Below are 20,777 nucleotides of genomic sequence, written 5' to 3'. Positions count from 1 at the left end.
AAAAAAATTAAATGTCTGCATATTTTCCGTCAATGATAGTGTGTGTTTATGCCGCTGTTCTAATTATTTTTGATTTTTTTACTTTCTTGTGCAAAATATTCTGCTGGATGCAATATGCACACTTGGCGAGTCATTTGGGGACACCGGTAAACCTTTGACAAGTGCAAATTTATTTCTAAAGACGAAGTAACGTTTAGTTTAAAAAAACTCTGGGTCCAATCGTAGTCAAGTTGCAAAGTCCGAATTAAAACGCGTGTCGCTGAAATTGTCCCCGCTTCTAATCTTGCATGTTAACCGCACTCTTAACATAAAGAGTACAGCTGTGGGGCTCTCATGCTTCACATCTGCTTTGCGTTAACCGCGGAGAGACACTGTCTGGATTAAATGGGTTTTTATGATGCGTTAAACTGGAAATAGAGTTCTGATTGTTCGCTAGCTCACCGCTCTTCCCAGGACTTAGCGCTACTGTTTCACAGCGCTTGAACCCCAGATCAATTCTCCTTCGCGTTTTGATGACCTCCGGGGTCTCCGTTTTTCTCCCACGGTCCAAGAAAATGTTAGGTCGGCAGCTTCGGAACTGGTCCAGTGTGAGTCTGGGAATCAACGCTAAAGTGTCCTAAGATGGACTGCGACAATTAATGTATGCATTGGGTTGATTAGTGTGCAGTACTATAATATATAAACAAAACTAAGTGGGCAGAGAAAACTGATGCGTAATGTCGCGTTCATGTGGCAAGCAGAAACCACAAATAAACTCTCCATATAACATCATTTGTGTCCAGAGAACGAGAGCACAGACGCAAGTTTTTTACATGCTAACCGTGTTGTTTTTGTGGAGGGCCAAGAAAGTACAGTATAACTGATGTATACAGTGTTTACGTAGTGAGCGTCTTGGAGATGACAGACGGTGCAAATGTTGAAGGAAATATGAGAATAGTGTAAAGACGTTTCATTTAATTAAGTTTATGTAAAAACATGGGTATTTGTTCTTCTAAAATCCGTGACATACTGCATTTAAACCTTTAAAGTTTAATTATTTAAAACAGGTATTAAAATACAATTCATTGTAGTAACTGAATGACATTGTAATACAAAATGAAAACTGAGTGCCAAAAGTCGTGAATGGCAGATAAATATAATATACAATAATGACGGCTAGTCGTTCAGGTGCCTTATGACCAGGCACCTGTACATAAATTATCTTTGTTTTCATTCACCATGTTACATTGTTGTAGATCAGCTCCAAACTTAATATACAGATTCTTCAAAAAATAATCCTTCCTTGAATTTTCTGTTGGAGTAATTTTATAGTTGAAAGTATAATTTATATTTCAAGTAATTTCTTTCTCACTCACTTTACATTAGATATTATTGGATGCTGAAGTGATACTGATAGCCATGAGAAACACAATGCACATTGTTTCCAATTGCACAAGTTAGAAATTTCTGTATTTTGATTTGACACTTAAATGTTACAGGTTCTTAAACAATGACTGCATATTACAAAATGCATCTTATTCTTTCGCTTACGTGTATAGAAGCTGTATAACGCTGAAGGGTAGAACTGTTTAAAGATATAGTTAAAAAGAATTTTGATACACAGTTGCCTTTAATTACCTTACCATTTCCAAAACGAGATGCTGCGTTAACCATGTTTGGTGGAGAACATGGGATGCAACAGCCAATAACAGCTTATTTAGGACCAAGCTAGACTGGAAGGAGTAAACAACTTTTCAGGCCAAATGAAAAAGACAGCGATGATGACCCATTTGCTAAATGTCAACATTTTAGATATGTATGTAAAAATATAATTATTTATGTAAGTATTTAAAACAGGTGTATATATATGAATTCACTTAACCCAATTCATGGTTTGCAGGGGATCAAAGCTATATGCCGGCAGTCTGGTTTTGAACTCCATTCTAGACAGTTTTTCACATAGAGATTGCATATTTCCCCCCCGGTGTCTGCATGTTTTTATCTTCTATAATGTACTGGATTGGTTAACTGGTGAATCCAAATTAGACCTGTGTGATGTGAGGGTGGGTGTGTATGTGCCTGCGACCTGTAATGGACTGGACTCAGTCTACAGCTTGCAGAATAAGCTCCACTTCCCTGTGATCCTGAACAGAAATAAATCTGGTTTGATAATGTTATGTTACTCTATATATAAGGTGTTATATCCTACTCTGCCCAATGAAAAATGTCATTGCCTTCCTTTATGTTCAGAAAAATATACTGACTCTGCTACAGATGGGTTAGCATAAATTGGTATATTAACACTTGCATTTCAACAGATGCCTCACTACTCAATTCTCTGGCAGAGTGTTGATGGAATACTCTCACCCTCCATCACTACAAAATAAGCTGTCTTTGAAATTTGGCTTATTTGATTAATAAAAAAGGGGGAGGTTGTCTTGAGTACTTTGCTTGGGGTAGGGGTGGGGTGTGAATTGAAAGTATTAAAAAACAAAAGATTTTGACTTTTTCCTTCTTTGAATACATAACATCAGTGCAGAGTTACTAGCACTCATTGTACTTCCATCCATCCATCCATTATCCAACCCGCTGAATCCGAACACAGGGTCACGGGGGTCTGCCGGAGCCAATCCCAGCCAACACAGGGCACAAGGCAGGAACCAATCCTGGGCAGGGTGCCAACCCACCACAGTCATTGTACTTCTTTTTTTGTTAGTCATTATTTAAGACAACTAGAGAGAGACGAATTGAAAACAGCTTCCAGTTTTTGACCTTCATTACTTAAGTAACGCTGATGTTTTTCTAACAATGTGGTTAAAATGAAGTATTAGCGTGGGCTGAAGTGGCTTTATAATAAAGTACAGTGTGCTGAAACGATGTATGATATATTTTTGTATAATGCTCAGTGTTGCATTCTGAATTGTTAAAAACAATCTTCCTTCTCTTCAACAAAAAAGATTCAATACATGTATTCAGTAATTAAGGATAGCATGCTGATTTTTGAATCTGAGATACTAGCCTATTCTACAAAAAAAAACAAAACTTTTAAGCCTTCAATGCATCATACTTTACATGTTATGTTGTTTATCCATCCATTTTCAAACCATCTTAATCCAATTCAGGGCTGCTGAGCCTGGTGCCTGTTTCAGCAGTATTGGTATAAGACAGGACACATATGTCTCAAATTAACCTGACATGTATACCTTTTCAGTGTAGGTAGAAAACTGGAAGATATGGATTAAAAAAAACCCACATTAAAAACAGGGGAAATGTTCATGCTGTACACACTCAGTGACTGAGCCAGCATTCAAGCCAAAAGCATGGGAACTGGAAAGCAAGAACACCATCCACCGTACCCCTGTGCTGCCTATATATATACACATTATTTGCAAAAAGGACTGAACAGGACATACATCAAAAATCTGCAAAAATAGTAATAAGAGAAATATGGCGATAAAAATGCTCTCCAGCATCTCTACTAAACCATTTCTTCATGCTTTTAGTCACTTAACTCTGAAACCTGTCACATTTACTTTTAAATGAAGAACAAGGCTTTCAGAGTCAGCCAGGCATCCATAAAGATGACTGGTGGCTTTAAACAATGGTTGATTCCATGCAGAATTTATACAAAGAATTCAGTTATGGCAGCATTTACAGGAATGTCGAGAAAAGCAATGTGCATTATATATTGACTGTTTCACTGATCATTTTACATGGGATTTCCAACACAAATGAATATGCAGGGTAGATAATCAAGATTTGTGGTCACTTCCTTAATGATACTGTAACTACATGACCCAAATGTGTTTGAATAATCTCAATCATCCAAGTCTCCACACCAAATAAAGAAAGGCATCACAAAACAGGGCTCCTTTTCTTCACCTTTCCAGAGTGAGACGAGGGGAGGGGAGAGAGAAAAAACATGCAAATAAGACAAGGATGATGGAAAATGATTATTTATTGGGATAAAGAAAAAGAGTTTAGTGTGCCCTGCATTCAATAAATAAGCAAGGAGCAAACATCTTAAAAAGCTTCTTTGATATGGCACATATTAAATTGCAACTGTTGTTAAAGTATTGAACTAAATGTCCATGCTGGAAAATACTGTGTATGTTTTCATTTTTTGGGAGAGTTTAATGGTGAATAGCATGCATAAACAGTTGCATTTATTAGTTTTTTTCTTTCTAATATTATTTCATAGACACTGTAGCTCTTCGTGGCACAGCTAAATGAAGCTGAGCTAATCTCTTTTTGATGTCTGAATGTCAAAAAGCACCTTCAGTTCCTATTGTTAGGTCCACCCGATGTGCAATATGAAACTTGATCTTGCATGCTGCAGCAGGGACAAAGCAGAGGTGTGTCACTCACAAGTCCACAGGCTGCCTTTTTATTTTTAGAGTGTAGATTTTGGGTGAACCAAAACAAATCATCTATGGTGTAACTGTTGCCTAACTACTGTTAAACAACAGGGTCCATCATTAAATCTGGAGAACAGCCAGGCTTTCCTGGCTACATCAAGCTTTATCTTTTTAAGTATAATTAAAGGATTATAGGATATTAATTGCTTTGTTATAGTGCTGTCTGTGAGAGTTACTATATACAATAAAGACTGCTTTATGTAATGTATCCTACAAATTCTATAAAAGGATACTCAAAATCGATGGACTTCTTTAATTCTGGGGAAAAGCTATAGCTGTCTTAAGCATTTATGAGGTGAAAGGACACAGAGGTTAAAATTTATACTATTTTCAAGCATTAACTATTTATTTATTAAATAGTGAAATATGTCTCTTATTTATCTTTACACTTTTTTTCATAATGCAATACATTTTGTACAAAAAACAGCAATAAGTCAGACTATGCAAAAATCTAATCACTTAAACCTGACTTTTGGAGCCTCATTCATTGCACAATTCCCTGATAGTTCTTCAGGTTGCCTCGGCAGAAGACACTCATGGGAAATTACAGAACTCCCAACATACAACCACCTTTATTCTCCCCTCTCGTATAAATAGTTACTTTACCGGGATACAGCAGTAGACATTTAAATATGACTTTTAGGTGAAGATGGCAGAGGCGCACTTATTAGATCCTGGCATAAAAATCACAAATGCTAATAATAATTATAGAAGATGTATAATAACTCTGAGGAGGTGAAACCCCCTGGTAGGCAACACAGCCTACTAGATAAGGCCACAGGGTGGCTTTGGAGATGTAATTATTGTAATTGGAGCACTGGCAGGCAGATGAAGTTTGCTGTCACCTAATTAATAAGAGAAGCAGATGGTAGTAGGCGGAGGATCATCATGCTATGAAAACCCATCTCTGCTGTGGACAGATGACCTGCTGGTTTATTAGCCCACATGTTGGGATGTACCCAGAATGGCTACAGCTTGTCATCACAACAGTAAGGCATTCAGACCTTCGGACACTAAAGGTTGATGCCACTTAGCTCTACTAGAGCAGCTCTTTTGCCAACTTAATGTAATCATTCCACCTGTGAAGTTGTCCTGCATTTTACTGTTAAATCAAAGACATTTTTATAATACTTTTGTTTTCCCTGCTGCTTTGCGCTCCAAAGAGTAGGTATAAACCAGCAGCTCAGTGAACTATTAAACATTTTTTTCACAGAAAAGCAGGCGTTTGTGTTTCTTTAATCAGCTCATTTTCAAAACTGTTAAATTAGGTAGCCAAATTCTATCCTGGCCACAAGTGGCAAAGGATATGGCCCTAATGTCTTAAAGAATGGCTCCCTCATAACTGGCTTTGGTCAAAGAGTGCCAAGGATGCAATTGGCAATGCAATACTTGTCCGGTGACTGGTCTGAATGATGTGTCAGAAGGGAAGTTGTTGCATTACATACAAGCAAAGCCCAAAAACACGGAGAAATACAGAGCACACCTGGTTTTAGTCTGCTAAGTGAAACAATTGTGGATTGAGTTTATTGGTCCACATAGCATTTGCAGGCTGTGAACAGGAAAAAAGAAAAACTGTTACACACAATTATTTATAAATGGCATGTATGTAGAGTATGTGTGCACAGTGTGCATAAGCAGTGTAAAAGACATTTAGCCAATTAAGCAAATGGATATGCAAACTTGTTCAATATTGTAGACAATTTATTTCATCAGAGATTTTTAAACTGATGGCTTATTACTTTGATCAGTTTTATTTAGTTACTACAAAAATTACAATTATATTGGACTGTAATTTGAAACACTGAAGTAATCATAAAAGTAGAATGTACTGTAAAAGTACACTTTCTATCCTTCAGTTCATTTGGTGAAACCAGTTGGGACAGGAAGCAATACTGAATGAGGTCCCAATCTTAAATTGAACTTGCAAGTATTTGGAATGAGGAAAGAAATCATTTTACCTGGAGAAAACCTACAGATCCTGAAAGCACTTCCTAAATGGCCAAAGGTGAATGGCTAGGATTCAGACCCAGTCTCTTGAACCTATGAGACCACAGCACTTACACATATACTATGTTGCCTGAAATTATAGCCTATTTTTTATGAAGTTGCGAATAAAACGTAGAAGAGTGTTTACCAAATGATTTTTGCATGGAATACTACATCATATTAAAGTCTTATAAGGAAAAAAAACCCTCAAGTTTGCCTTAGGGCTGCACTGTGGTAAAAGTGAGTGGCAATGCTGGCTCATGAACACAGAATCCCAGGTTCACATCCCTCTGCTTGGACTTTCCTTCAGTTACTCTAGTTTTCTACTCATATGTCCAGAGACATGAAGGCTAGTTTAATTAGTGACTCCAAAGGCCCTGTGCGGGTGTATGTAAGAGTTGGCCCATCAATAGTCTGATATCCTGTCCAGTATGGAGGAATATTTCTGACAAAATTAAATAAATAAATACATACAAAAATAAATAAAAGCACAGTGAAATGTGACAATAAATGCATATTAACGACATTAAATATAAGAATAAACAAACATGTCGCAGAATACAATTTTTGTTTCATATTTCTTCACATATTTATCATTTTTTCGTTGCTTTATTTCACCCACACAGCACAAAACATGAAATAAGCTCTAAAATGAAAACAATCCCTTTCACTCGTCAATGTGGAAACGGTTGGCTCTAGCAAGTACTGTTTTTTAACTGATGAATTGTCAATAACATAAACATAAACCTTCGGCCATCTAGATTCACGGGGCTAGACATGATTTTCAAATGAGAATGCACGTGTGGGGACAACTCATTAAAAAATTTGTAATGAATCACTGGAAAGGCTACACCCACAGGGTTTCTTCCTAAAAATCTGCCAATTTCCTCTAGTCTTTGCACTTTAAACACCCCTATTTCAGGGACACAGTAAATAAAAGTAAATAAAAAAACTTGATGAGACAAAATAAAAGGCTAAACTTGCTGTTATCAATTCAGTGCCTCAGTAGAAGAAAGTAACTGAAACTTAATGATTAATTCTTATATTATAATGAGTGCGGAAACAGAAAAGGCAAGACACACACACGCACGTAGAACATTAAAACTGGCTCCATGCATTTGAGAAGTGCTTCTGTCTGCTACAATATTTTACTGTCATTTTGACTATTGCCTCACTATATGGTATAACAACAGTAAATAGAATTTAGGTAAGCATTGTGATCTATTGATATACTACATGTTAAAATGCTGCAGCTATGTTCTGGCATGGCATGTTTGCATTTCCAATTAGACGGTAACACTAAGTTTTAGGTATTTGTTTAGATGTGCAGTAAGAAGGTGGATGCTGTGCATCGTCTTCCATTGTTCTACTGGTTTAATCAAATTTGATTCAGGTATTTTGAAAATCTGCATCTCCTGTGGCTCTTCATCATCAACTCTCTTAATAGTCCATTCCTCCTCTTTTTGACGGCGTGTGACACACGGTTTACTTTGAATGCATATTTTGCAATTCATATTTTCACAAACATAGCTGCCAAATTTTTCATCCTTACATTGACTCTGACACTATTATTGTAACTGAACCACAGAGAACATATACGCCACCTGGGATAAGTTAAAGTTCACTTTCACCACTCGTCCATTGATGTTTTTGAATACCAATGTATAATCCGATTGTACAGAAAGGTTTTTCCCTTGCAGCAGGTTATGTTTATTTTTAATTCATTCATTGTGCTCTCCGCACAAGTCATACACATACAGTATATATATATATGCTTAATAAGGGTTTTTTGGAAGACTTTTTAGCTGTATACAGTTTATAATATTTAGAAGCTTTCTGTCTGTTGGACCAGGTTATCAAGAGTATCATTGTTCTTTGCAGATCAAAATTACTGCCTCTTCTTTGAGCGCCACCTTCATGAGGAATTGGATTGGTTTTAAAATGCAACAGACCATGAACCATCTAATTGATCCCACCCAGTTTTAAAGAAAATACACTCATGGTTGTGTCCAGATGTATATTCTGGTTTCTGCAAGACTACTGACTATTAAGTGCCGTGTTTACAGCAGACACTTCACATAAAAACTTCTAATGATGATTTCAGAGCTTCTTGAATTAAAGTAGCCACTTAGCACAGTACTTCTCGGTAACTGTTTTTGCATTCATATCTGACATGCCCAGTCACAACTTTGAGTATGCGCATGAGCCATAGGAAGCAAAGCACATACATCCTCTCTGCAAATGATCCACTAATCAAAAAACAGTACAAGACACACCTTCTCACCTTTGACACACGAAAGTGACAGTTTTCATATCAGGGCTTATTTCAAGTTATGTGCGGTGTCAATTAAATAAATAAATAAATATTAAAAAAAAATAAGCAACAAATAAATATGTAGTGACATTTATTTTTACTCATATTTCATGATGTTATTATTTATTTACTGTCACATTGCACAGTACTTTTATTATTTGCATATTTATTTAATTTTTCTGAAATATTCCTCCATAGTCCAGAGATATCCCCTGTACTGCACTCAATGCTGTTGGGAATCCCTGTAACCCAGAACTGGATTAAGTGAGTTTAGGAATATTATGTTATGACTTAGGTGCCATTTTTGTGAAGGAGTTTTTTCTCATTATTTGTCACTGAGGAGAAAAGCTGTGACTGATCAGAGTTTATAATGTAATTATAATGGAAAGAACTATAACCAATGCTCTTCAATATTGTGAGCTGACATTTTTACAGACTAGAGGTGTGCAGGAATGTTGCATTAAACATAAGCTGCGCTAGAAATTTGAGGACATAGAATTTTTGAAGCTTTACTTGGCTTTGCTCAGTTAATATCTTTACCATGTAAAAGGTTCAGGCTACAGAAGAATGAAACCTCAGGTAATTCATTAATTGCCATAATTTGGTGTTTAAAATGTGAAATTTCATTCACTACTAATCAGTAAATCTGGACTGTTCAGTAGCAGTACAGCACTTTTGTAATTTTTTATGAAGGCATTTGTGCAGCAGAGATGTAATAAAAAGGTTGATGTACATGGAACACTAGTTACAGTCTATCTGTGCATCCCTGCTTTGTAATGTCAGTGGATATGGTGCTATAAGCTGCTAATATAGTTAAACAGATCACACACTTGGATATGTAGATATCAAGATGCATAAACACTACAGCAACCTACAGTATCATCAAATATGTGTCTTTTGTCTCACACACTCTCCAAAGGGAATACACTCATTAAAAAATAATTTAAAAATACAAAAAGGGCAGAACTATGCCAATTAGGGTAGACATAGTAAGAAAAAATTAAATTGAACCAAAAACAAAAATCACACCTTTTTAATCAAATAATATCTGGGAATATGTGAGTAATCAAAAGTACTTCTCAGCCTTCCTCACCTAGTTAAAAACGTGTATCGTTTAGTCTTGCTATAAATAAATGACTGCCTACTGCCAGAAGCAGAAATGTTGAATGGAAGGCTGGAGCTAATTGCCTAACCTGAAGAAGGACTACTCTTGTGAGAAAGGAGAATGAAAATAAGAGGGAGAGATGGTGTAGCTAGCTGTCAGATATAGCTAATTTGAGAAGTAATTGCAGTGTTAATGCTTAAGTGATGCAGCAAGTTCTTTTTTATTTTGTTGTGTTGTTTCTCTCTGTTTCAACCATACCTTTGTGGATTATAAAAGTCAATTACTTTCATACTCTGTTCTGCTGTTATTTTGGTTGAAATCCAGGCCAATCTCAAAGGGTGGCACAATGACATAACATGTTTATATAGCAAATAGAAAGACAGTCTAATGGGTCTACAATTAAACTTAACACCTAGCTGCACTTGGAGTCCAGATTCATAAACATCTGCAGCCCTGCTGAGTGAATTTCTTTCTCTCAGAATACTATTAAAGGACACAACCCACTATAAATTTCTTATATGAACACATACTCTTTAAGGATCAAACTTTCTGTACTTTATTGCATGCCCAAAGTAAAAAAAAAAAAAAGTAGGCGTGTTAATTGACAAGCATTTGGAGGCAAATTTTCAAAAGCAATCTTTGAGATTATGTAGCTAAAATTGCTAAAAATGTACAATAAAAAGGCATCACACCTTTTTCTGAAAAAGGATAACATTTTAAACTGTGACACATTTCAACAAACTAGCAAGGTAAAATATTTTCATAACAAGTATCTAAGTTCCAGCAGAATAAGAAAACAGCAAAATTATTAATTTAAAAATGCTTTCAAATATAAATGTAGCAGTTAGGAAGAATTGAAAATTTACAATTATTTAATCAAGTCTAATAGGAAAGTTTATAAAGTATGTTATACAAGATATGACTTAATCATCTTAGACATTTATCCAAATATAGTTCAAAAATTAGTGTGTCCTAGCAAAGTACAGTGATGTTTAACTTCTCTCACAATACTTAAATTGAAAAACTTGCCACAGAGAGATCTGTTCACTCATCAGGTTTCATTTTAAAACTTTGTTAGACACTAATTTAATTTAGAGCTGTCAATATAACTGTTAATATTTACTTGCAAGCATTAGAAAATGTGGCAGAACAGCTGATGTGTCTGGCCAGTGTCAAAAATGAGAAACCTTGTGACCTTTAAGCATCACATACAGTATTAGTTTTCTCTTTATCATCTCTTCAATGATATTTACTATAGGATCACAGTGATCCAGAACACATTTTGGCACCATGTATCAGATGATAGAGAATGGGGCACTAAGATGGCATCACCTGCGTGCCACACTATCATTTTTCCAATATTGTGAGCTTTACAACTTTTTACAAAAGAAAGGGATAAGTTCTATACATAATGTGACTTGTTTATTTCCAAGAATAAGGATAAAGGTGTTAGAACAGGGTTAGTTGGAAAATGGGTCACAAAAATAAAAAGCAATTGATATATTTTTTTTAAACTATTACATAAAATGTTTAACAAAAAAAACAAAGAAAACATTCTGCCCATGACTTCACAGATGAAGCCTAAAGCTACTGTTTAATAGTCAAGATACTACTGAATGCATCTGAGAAAGGATGTCATGCTTTAACAGTTATTCATTTATTTAAAAAGTTTTTTGAAAGCAAAAACTATTAACTATTTAAATACTATTTTATAAAATTGGTGACAACCTAATATTATCACTACAAATGTTTTTACTTTTATGTCTTGTGTTGTTTTTATGCCAACAGATAAGTAGCCTATGGTTTGCAATCACAAATTAGGTGGATAGGATTGGCAAGCTTTGTTGGAGTGAATTGCCTGTTCGTGTCAAATTTTTTCCAAGGTTCTAACAAGGCCACAGGTTAAAAACTTTTAGTACTGTCCACACTGTGTGTCGTACAGCTGGTTATTAAATAAATCAGCACCTCAAATGTAAGAATGTATTCCCTGATACAATGTACCGTAAAAGTAACTATCGTTAGGATTTTGTTCCCTAAAATATGTGTTTTGTTAAAAAGAAGATCTGATATTAATTCTGCAGTAAACTGGCCTCATTTATAAAGTAGGTCTTTGCCTTGTGAAAGTGACATCCAACTCATTGTACTTTTGACCACAAGAAGTGTTATGCATCATTATAAACTATGCCCATCATCACTCAAACCACTTGTCATTTCCTTGTCAACAGTATCTACTCAGCTGTCATGTGGGGCTCATTTGATTTCAAATGGTATTATTACTTTAATCAGCTCATAGTACTTGTTTGGTACTTTTATCATTTTTCAGTACCATGACATTGCTGGAGTGCCATTAACAGTCAACACTAATGTAATAGTATACATTTTTAGTGTCCATTCACTGTTTCCCCGTTTATACATCCTTCTACTTGCAAAACTTCAAAAAATAACTAACTAACAAGATTTGTCTATCCATTTTTAGCAAGCTCTGAATATTTTCTCATAAAACAAAAAAACTCTGCTTTTATCTTTACACCCTCAGTTTGATTTATCCAGTGACCGTTTATTTACTTCATTTCAAATTTGCTTTGGTAACAATTTAGCATTTACTACCATTTACATTTGTGATGGAGTGTTTGTCTGTTTTCCCTTAAAAAGGCAACTAATACAAAGTCTTTTTTTCCTTTTGGTTTTATAAGCCTTTAGACTGATGATTAGCAGATTGTTGTATCATCAAGGACTGAGTCAATTTTTTTCCAGCCAGTGAATCTTTGGCACTTCTGTTGGCAGCAGAGTCTCTAGAGGGCCCCTAACCTCCTTTTAACAACAGTGTAAACACCAGCCCATATGGAAATGGCATTGTCCATAAAAACAGAGCTGAAGCTTGCTGGATTTAGTGTACTGATTATTGGCTAAAATTAACTTCAGAATTCATTCATAAGTTTTGTTATTTTTAACCTTTAGCACTTATTAGTTAAGATCCTTCTGTTATTGAGTAACAGGGTTGTTGGGGGAGTGTGGGTGGTGGTTAGCAGATTATTTCAAATGCCTGGCTTTTTTTTTTTTATATATTTAGAAGTTTATACCAATTCACTGGTGATTCATATGTTAGTGTTTCTGATTTCTAAAAAATGTGACAGACGGGTATCAAAAAGAGTGAAAGGGGAGGTCTACAGGATGGTAGTGAGACCAGCTATGTTATATGGATTGGAGACGGTGGCACTGACCAGAAAGCAGGAGACAGAGCTGGAGGTAGCAGAGTAAAAGATGCTAAGATTTGCATTGGGTGTGACGAGGATGGACAAGATTAGAAATGAGTACACTAGAGGGTCAGCTCAAGCTGGACGGCTGGGAGACAAAGTCAGAGAGGTGAGATTGCATTGGTTTGGACATGTGCAGAGGATAGATGCTGGGTATATTGGGAGAAGGATGCTAAGGATAGTGCTGCCAGGGAAGAGGAAAAGAGGAAGGCCTAAGCAAAGGTTTATGGCTGTGGTGACAGAGGACATGCAGGTGATGGGTGTAACAGAGCAAGATGCAGAGGACAGAAAGATATGGAAGAAGATGATCTGCTGTGGCAACCCCTAATGGGAGCAGCCGAAAGAAGAAGAAAAAGAATCAACTAATAGAACTGTTCATAGTGTACAAAATCAGTAATTAATAAGCAGAGTGGCATTTGTTCAGAATCTGTAAAAACTTCACACCAAAAAAAATTACAAATGAAAAAAAAAAAAAAAGAAAAATGGAAAATAATACTTCAAGGTTTAAAATGACTTTCACATAACATATGAAACATTATAGTCCAGTTCAGACTATTCCACCAGCACTGGGGACAAGGGTCAAAAGCAGCACAGAACATGGTGCCAGTATTTCACAGGTCCACTCATACACATGGACAATAACAGGGTGTGGGTTTCAAACTCAGAATGAAGGGTCCAGGACTTGTTACAATGTGCATCATATAGACCAATTTCACTCCTGAATAATGATGTTAAGATACTCTCAAAAATCCTAGCTAGAAGGATGGAGAAAGTGCTGCCCTCGGTAATATCACAAGATCAAACTGGATTTATTAAAGGCCGACATCTATCTTCAAATCTCCGACGCTTGTTTAATGTTATATATTCACCAGCAAAATCAAACACCCCAGAGATATTACTATCATTAGACGCAGAAAAGGCATTTGACATGATCGAATGGAATTACCTTTTCACTGCATTGGAGAAATTTGGGTTTGGCCCGAATATTTGTGCTTGGATCAAACTACTGTATACCAGTCCAGAAGCTTCAGTTTGTATTAATAACATTTGCTCAGACTACTTTAAACTAGAACGTGGTACCAGACAAGGATGTCCCTTGTCGCCACTGTTGTTTGCAATCGCTATTGAACCACTGGCGGTTCACTGCCGAAATTCTTATCAGATAAAGGGGATTGTCAGAGAAGGACTGGAACAGAAAATTTCTCTATATGCAGATGATATGGTCTTATATATATCAGACCAGAAAACACTGTCCCTGTTGTTTTAACAGCACTAACAGAATTTCAAAAGATATCTGGTCTTAGAATTAATCTGAATAAAAGTATACTCTTTCCAGTGAATTCACAAGCATATAATATTGGATTAGACACCCTACCTTTTACCATAGCAGATCAGTTTAAATACCTAGGGGTAAATATCACAAGCAAACATAAAGCTCTTTATCAACAAAATTTTGGCGTCTGTATGGAAAAAATTAAGCAAGACTTGCATAGATGGTCAACCCTTCATCTCATTCTAGCCGGAAGAATTAACATTGTTAAGATGAATATCCTTCCTAAACTTCTCTTTTTATTTCAAAACATTTCAATATATATCAATAAATCGTTTTTTAAACAGTTAGATTCAATAATAACCTCATTCATTTGGAACTCAAAACACCCACGTATCCGAAGAGCGACCCTACAAAGACCTCAGGCAGAAGGTGGCATGGCTTTACCTAATTTTCAGTTTTATTACTGGGCAGCAAACATACAAGCCATAAAAACCTGGACACAAATAAATGAACATACACAGGCTTGGTCCGCAATAGAAGTAAAATCCTGTAGTACTTCTTTATATTCCCTGCTCTGCTCTCCAATAAATGAAAGTTATCGCAAATATACTAATAACCCAATTGTGCTTTACTCACTCAGAATATGGAACCAAATTAGGAAGCATTTTAAGATGGAAAATCTTTTATCAGTGGCACCTCTGCAAGAGAACCACCTCTTTCAACCTTCGCAAGTATATCCAGTTTTTAATACCTGGAAAAATTTTGGGATTAAAATGCTCAGAGATCTTTATATAGACAACATATTTACATCTTTTGAACAATTACGTTCAAAATTTAACCTCCCAGCTACACATTTCTTTTACTATCTTCAAATTAGAAATTTTGTTAAACAGAAATTGCCCGATTTCCCCCACCTTGCACCCTCCACAATGCTGGAAAAAATACTGCTCGATTCCGAGGAAACAAACACTATTTCCGCAATATATAAAATCTTATTAGATTCCCTACCTTTCAAAGATCCAAGAGGACATTGGGAAGAAGATCTCTTAATCAATATATCAGAAAAGGAGTGGAAGGTAGCAAAGCAGAGAATTCACTCGAGTTCTATATGCGCAAAGCATAGAATTATTCAACTAAAAATTATATATCGAGCTCATCTGTCTCGCTTAAAACTGTCCAAAATGTTTCCAGGCCAGGATCCAACCTGCGAGCGCTGCAACCAAGCTCCTGCCTCACTGGGTCACATGTTCTGGGCCTGCACCAAACTAACATCATTTTGGACAAAAATTTTTAAGTGCCTCTCAGACAGCCTTAGTATCACAATCCCTCCTAACCCACTAACAGCTGTGTTTGGTGTCCTTCCAGATGGACTGGAATTGGAGAAGGACAAGCAAACGGTGATTGTATTCACTACACTCTTGGCACGCAGACTTATTTTGTTAAATTGGAAGAATCCTAATTCTCCTCTTATAAGTCAGTGGGAAACCGATGTTTTATATTATTTGAAATTGGAAAAAATCAAATTTTCAGTTAGAGGATCTGTACAAAATTTTTTCAAAACATGGCAGGATTTAATCAATATTATTTTAGAATAAGAGAATTAACTATTATTGCATTTAACTCCCTTCTCCATCTCTTATTTATATAGATATTTACTTCTCCCCTTCTTTTGTCTAATGTTGCCTTATTAAAAAGCTTAAAGCAATTTTCCTTTAGCTAAGCTCTCCTTCTCAGGGGTGGGGTTTGATTTGTCTTCAAATTTGTTGGGTTATAAATTGATCTGTTTGTATGGAATGATTACAATGAAAATTAATAAAATAAAAATATTAAAAAAAAAAAAAGAATGCTGGGTCCATGAGATAGCAGTAAAACCCACTTTGCCACTGAGACACCCAAATAAATGAATCGGTCATATAGTATATAAATATAATACGTTTTTTTATTGCATTATAAACTACGGGTAGCACTTATATTTTTCTGTAGGGATTCCATATGTTATTTTTTGCAAAAACAAATCACTACAGGTGGGGAACTGATAAAGGTACAGTATTATAAATGAGATACTCCTTTAAAAATATCAAACATTTGTCCACTGACTGTTGTAAATAAAGCTGAAACGTCTGTCATTTCTGACTCAATACTGATAACAAATACCCAAAAAGGGTGGTTTGATATTGGCAGAAAAGCTGGCAAGGAGTAGTGAGTTCCTGTCTCTGATCAGCTGCAAGCCAGAAAGGGTGTGTCAGCTATCAAATCTTTAACTAGTGCTCAAGAAGGTCTAATTGCTATGGCTTCTACCTCCTTTTTATTTGCATGATCTCAAAAGCCCTTTCCCTGAATAAAAAGCGTGTGAGCTTCGGTTTGCTCCACATATGTTTGAAATTAGGAAGGCATGGCTCACACCAAGGAGGAAAAATAGAATGTCCGCTGAGAGAGAAAAAAAAGTGCGAGAGAGAGATATCTTGCTCCCAAACATCTGTGAAAGCTGGAACACAGCAAAACCAGCAAGGCAATCCCATCAGACAAATATGAAATTCAGTGGATTTGGAATTAACTCAAAATGTGTGTTTTCGCACACTTTTTAACATGTGGTTGTAAGCCTACTTACCAAATGATATGAAGGGGCTGCTGTAACTGGGAACACCAAATGTGAATTGATCAACCTTTGTTGTCTGTGGAAGCTTAAAATCTTAAAAAGCACTTTGCAAGGAAGGTCACTTATAAATGCAAGTGTGTTAGGCTGCCAAAGCTGAAGTGATCTCAAGCCTTAATGTCTCTCTGTGCAAAGATTTTCCAAAAATTTTATCTTAGGGTGGATTGGCTGTGTGAAACATTACCATTTTAGTTTTCCTTCTGTGCTTTGAGTTCACTCATGCAAAATTCCTTTTGTGAGTTTAGGCCATGTTGCAAAATTGGACATATTTTTTTAAAGAAAAATTTAAAACTCTCTGATAGATTAAGTTGGCCTAATGATTAAGACAATGGACTTTAGAACACAAAGCCGGTGCTTCACTATAGTAAGCCTCAGAAAGTTGCTTAACCTGTCTGCACTCTTCTGATTGTTATAAAAAAATACTTTATTATATTTATCTATCGATAAAAAACATAATATATTTTTGTTATTTGATAGACAGTGTTTACTTTACAAAGACAATACAAAAATAATTTTGTTGTCTGTTCAATATAATGCCTTCTATGTTCAGCAACATTATACAGCATTTTAAAAGAACAACATTTCCATTATAATGAATACTATGAAAAAGCTTTGCTGTTGCTTACAAACTTCTATTATTTCACAAGGGCTGGTTTCAACTAACTGAGGTATTATGGTGAATCACTTTCAGTGACTGACCATGCAACTTAAGACTCCAACACCTGATGCACTAGGACATACTTTCTTCTTAAGTGCAGTACTCAGATTGGGTCAGTCTGTAGGATATGATCAGGTTTCCAATTTGCTCACACACGTTCAACTAATTCCCTGATCATATTTGTATCACATATTGTCAGGTACCTATTTTATGCACTGAATCGGCTTGAATTTGCGAGGCCTACTTGCAGATGGGCAGTTAAGAGTGAAATCAATCCATTTTAATAAACTGTTAAACATCACTGGCTGCACACTAAACTTGAAATTAAAAGGCATTGAAGGTCTGCAGACACTCTCAAGATTTCCAGAACAGAATTAGCAGGCGGCGTTTGCTGCCTGCTAGTTGAATTAAAAGCTGTTATCTTCTCGAAACAGAAGCGTCTGCTATCGGCTACTACATTGTACAAATAGGGACCAGGAATGATGTGTTGTTCTTCACTCAATTACTTACACCTTAATCTGCTTTGTTCCTGCTGTATGCTGCCAACAACAAAATAGGTATTGTTGCAAAATGGACACTTTATCACAGACAGTGGGTGTTTGGGTAGATAAATTACCAACAGATTCCTATATATGTATACAGATCTATTATACCAAATATAATCTGTTTTTCTGCTGATAGTTCGGCAAACTAAAACTAGAATCTTAAAATTGTATCAGAGTTCTTGCTCAACAGGCATGTCAATAAAAAAAGTATTAAAACATGTCATATGCTATAAATGTGATTTTCTTCTACTTAAAATAGTAACAATTTATATAGGATGCTTGTATTATTATTCAGTGTTTTATTTAATACTTTCTCAATTACTTTTTATAGTTACAGGTGTAGTATTATAACCTATTATTAATAAATAAGGGTCACTCATCTTCTTACTTGTTGATCCAATTGAAATCCATGGTATGGAATAAAAGCATATTTCCTAGATAATACACCATCAATACATTTTTTTTCAAAATCTATCCAAAAATGAAAAAATTTCCATGCAGATCAGAGGTTCCATAAGATGCCATAGTTTTTTTACTTTATTCATGTAGACACTGTCACTTTCTGTTAAAAAGAAATAATTTAACAGAGGGATTTAAAAACCAATCCTTAACACACACTATCACTTGTGCTAATAGATGCATAAATCTTCTTCAAAGGAGTGTGAATGTCATTTGATGTCAGTGCTGCTTACTAATAACTAAAATAATAACAAAAGGACTGTATGTGTCCTTATAAATTTAAATAGAATGAGAATTAATATAGTCTACAGAGTGTTAAAAGTAAAAATGATTCATATTTCTAAGATGTCAGAGCAGTTCATTGTGTTTTTAAGAGTAAAGACACTTGCATCCATTCATTTTTGAAATCTACCTTTTTCTGTCAAAAAAATGGATCTATCCATGCATTAAAGTGTACAAGGTAGCAACCAGCCCATGATAGGATGCCAGTCTGTTGTAGGTCATGCTTTCACATGCACCTGCCCAAGACCAACTTATATTCACCAGTCAACGTGGTAGCATGTATTTGGACGGTGGTAGTATGCCCACATTGAACATAAAAAGAAAGCAGACCAGCTTGTGACAAAACAGAAGCATGGCCTATTTGCAAATAGATGTCTCAGTGAAGGGCGGCACGGTGGCGCAGTGGTAGCGCTGCTGCCTTGCAGTAAGGAGACCTGGGTTCGCTTCTCGGGTCCTCCCTGTGTGGAGATTGCATGCTCTCCCTGTGTCTGCGTGGGTTTCCTCCAGGTGCTCCGGTTTCCTCCCACAGTCCAAAGACATGCAGGTTAGGTGCATTGGCAATCCTAAATTGTCCCTAGTGAGATAGCTTGGTGTGTTTGTGTGTGGGTGTGTGTGTGGGTGTGTGCCCTGCTGTGGGTTGGTGCCCTGCCCGGAATTGATTCCTGCCTTGCGCCCTGTGTTGGCTCCAGCAGACCCCCATGACCCTGTGTTCGGATTCAGCGGGTTGGAAAATGGATGGATGGATGTCTCAGTGAAAATGCTTGTATTATTAGGAGCCCAGCAACCCAGTGATGATAGTGGCTCATTACATCCTGTCTTGAAGCTGGATGCGATATACTGTATGTAAATGGACTGGTTTGATGTCTGCATATTCTAAGATGTACAGCTAAAAGTACTGTGGTTTTTGGAAAACTGCATTTCTTTGTTATGTCATTTCAGTCATTTTTATAAGAGTGAACTGGGATGTCTACTATGTCCGTGCTTTCAGACCTGTAGCCCACTGAACAATGACCCATGGCTTTTTCACAGTATTATAAGTTAGAGATGCTCTGAAGGCACTGGCCATCGAACAGAAGCAACTTTGGGCACTAGTATTAATTGTACACGTGAAAATGTCTCTCCTAAATATATTAAAGACTAAATGTTATATAATTAACATTACACAATCGATAGTTTAGTCAATTTTTTGAGAAATAGCTGATCTATTTTTATATAGAAATGCTTTAAATCTACAAACAACGTTTCAAAGTTTTCTTTTTGCAACCACCCCACCCGCAATAATGTTTTTTGTTTTCAATAGAAGAAAGTATATCCTAAGTATTTTGTATTAGTTACTATAAATGTTCTGGTTTATTGAGCAGATATGCTCCAGCTCACCACAGTGTTTAACAATTACAAAATAATTTGAACTTTACTTACTAAAATTTCTACAGTATATATAGCTGAAATGATACTGAAATTTATCTATAGAGACACTGTATATAAAATAAAGCCAAGATAAAAAAGAGACAGATATGGAAGAAAAAGTGAAATACTTGATCATTTTAATAGATTAAATTAAAGACTAAGGAAAAAAAATGAAGAAAACAAGGATGTTTCAGAAAGAAAGGCATAAAAAAGGCTACGGAAGAGGAAAAAGGAAGCAATACCAAAGACTAATGACATGCAGTCACTGCAGCTGTCATTCATACATTACTTGGATCACAAATGAGTAGCCAGGGGAGCGCCTAGACAGCACTTTCACTTCAATTTAACCCCAGTCATTTGTTACGGTGATGTAAACCACAATACTAACAGGAGCACGAGTGAGGCTTCTTGTTAACAATTCCATTTGTTGGCCTAACATCTCCT

The 20,777-nt window shown here is 36.0% G+C and overlaps 1 protein-coding gene across 5 annotated transcripts in view; it reads left to right on the top strand.

Moving 5' to 3' along the window:
• The window catches only part of cbfa2t3 (CBFA2/RUNX1 partner transcriptional co-repressor 3), a 120,243-nt gene that overhangs the window by 40,158 nt on the left and 59,308 nt on the right, over positions 1 to 20,777 (top strand). The gene's annotated exons all lie outside the window — the stretch shown is intronic.

Source organism: Erpetoichthys calabaricus, chromosome 9 (genome assembly GCF_900747795.2).
Source record: "Erpetoichthys calabaricus chromosome 9, fErpCal1.3, whole genome shotgun sequence".
In the NCBI taxonomy this organism is placed as follows: domain Eukaryota; kingdom Metazoa; phylum Chordata; class Cladistia; order Polypteriformes; family Polypteridae; genus Erpetoichthys; species Erpetoichthys calabaricus.
This window is presented reverse-complemented; position numbering and strand designations above follow the sequence as displayed.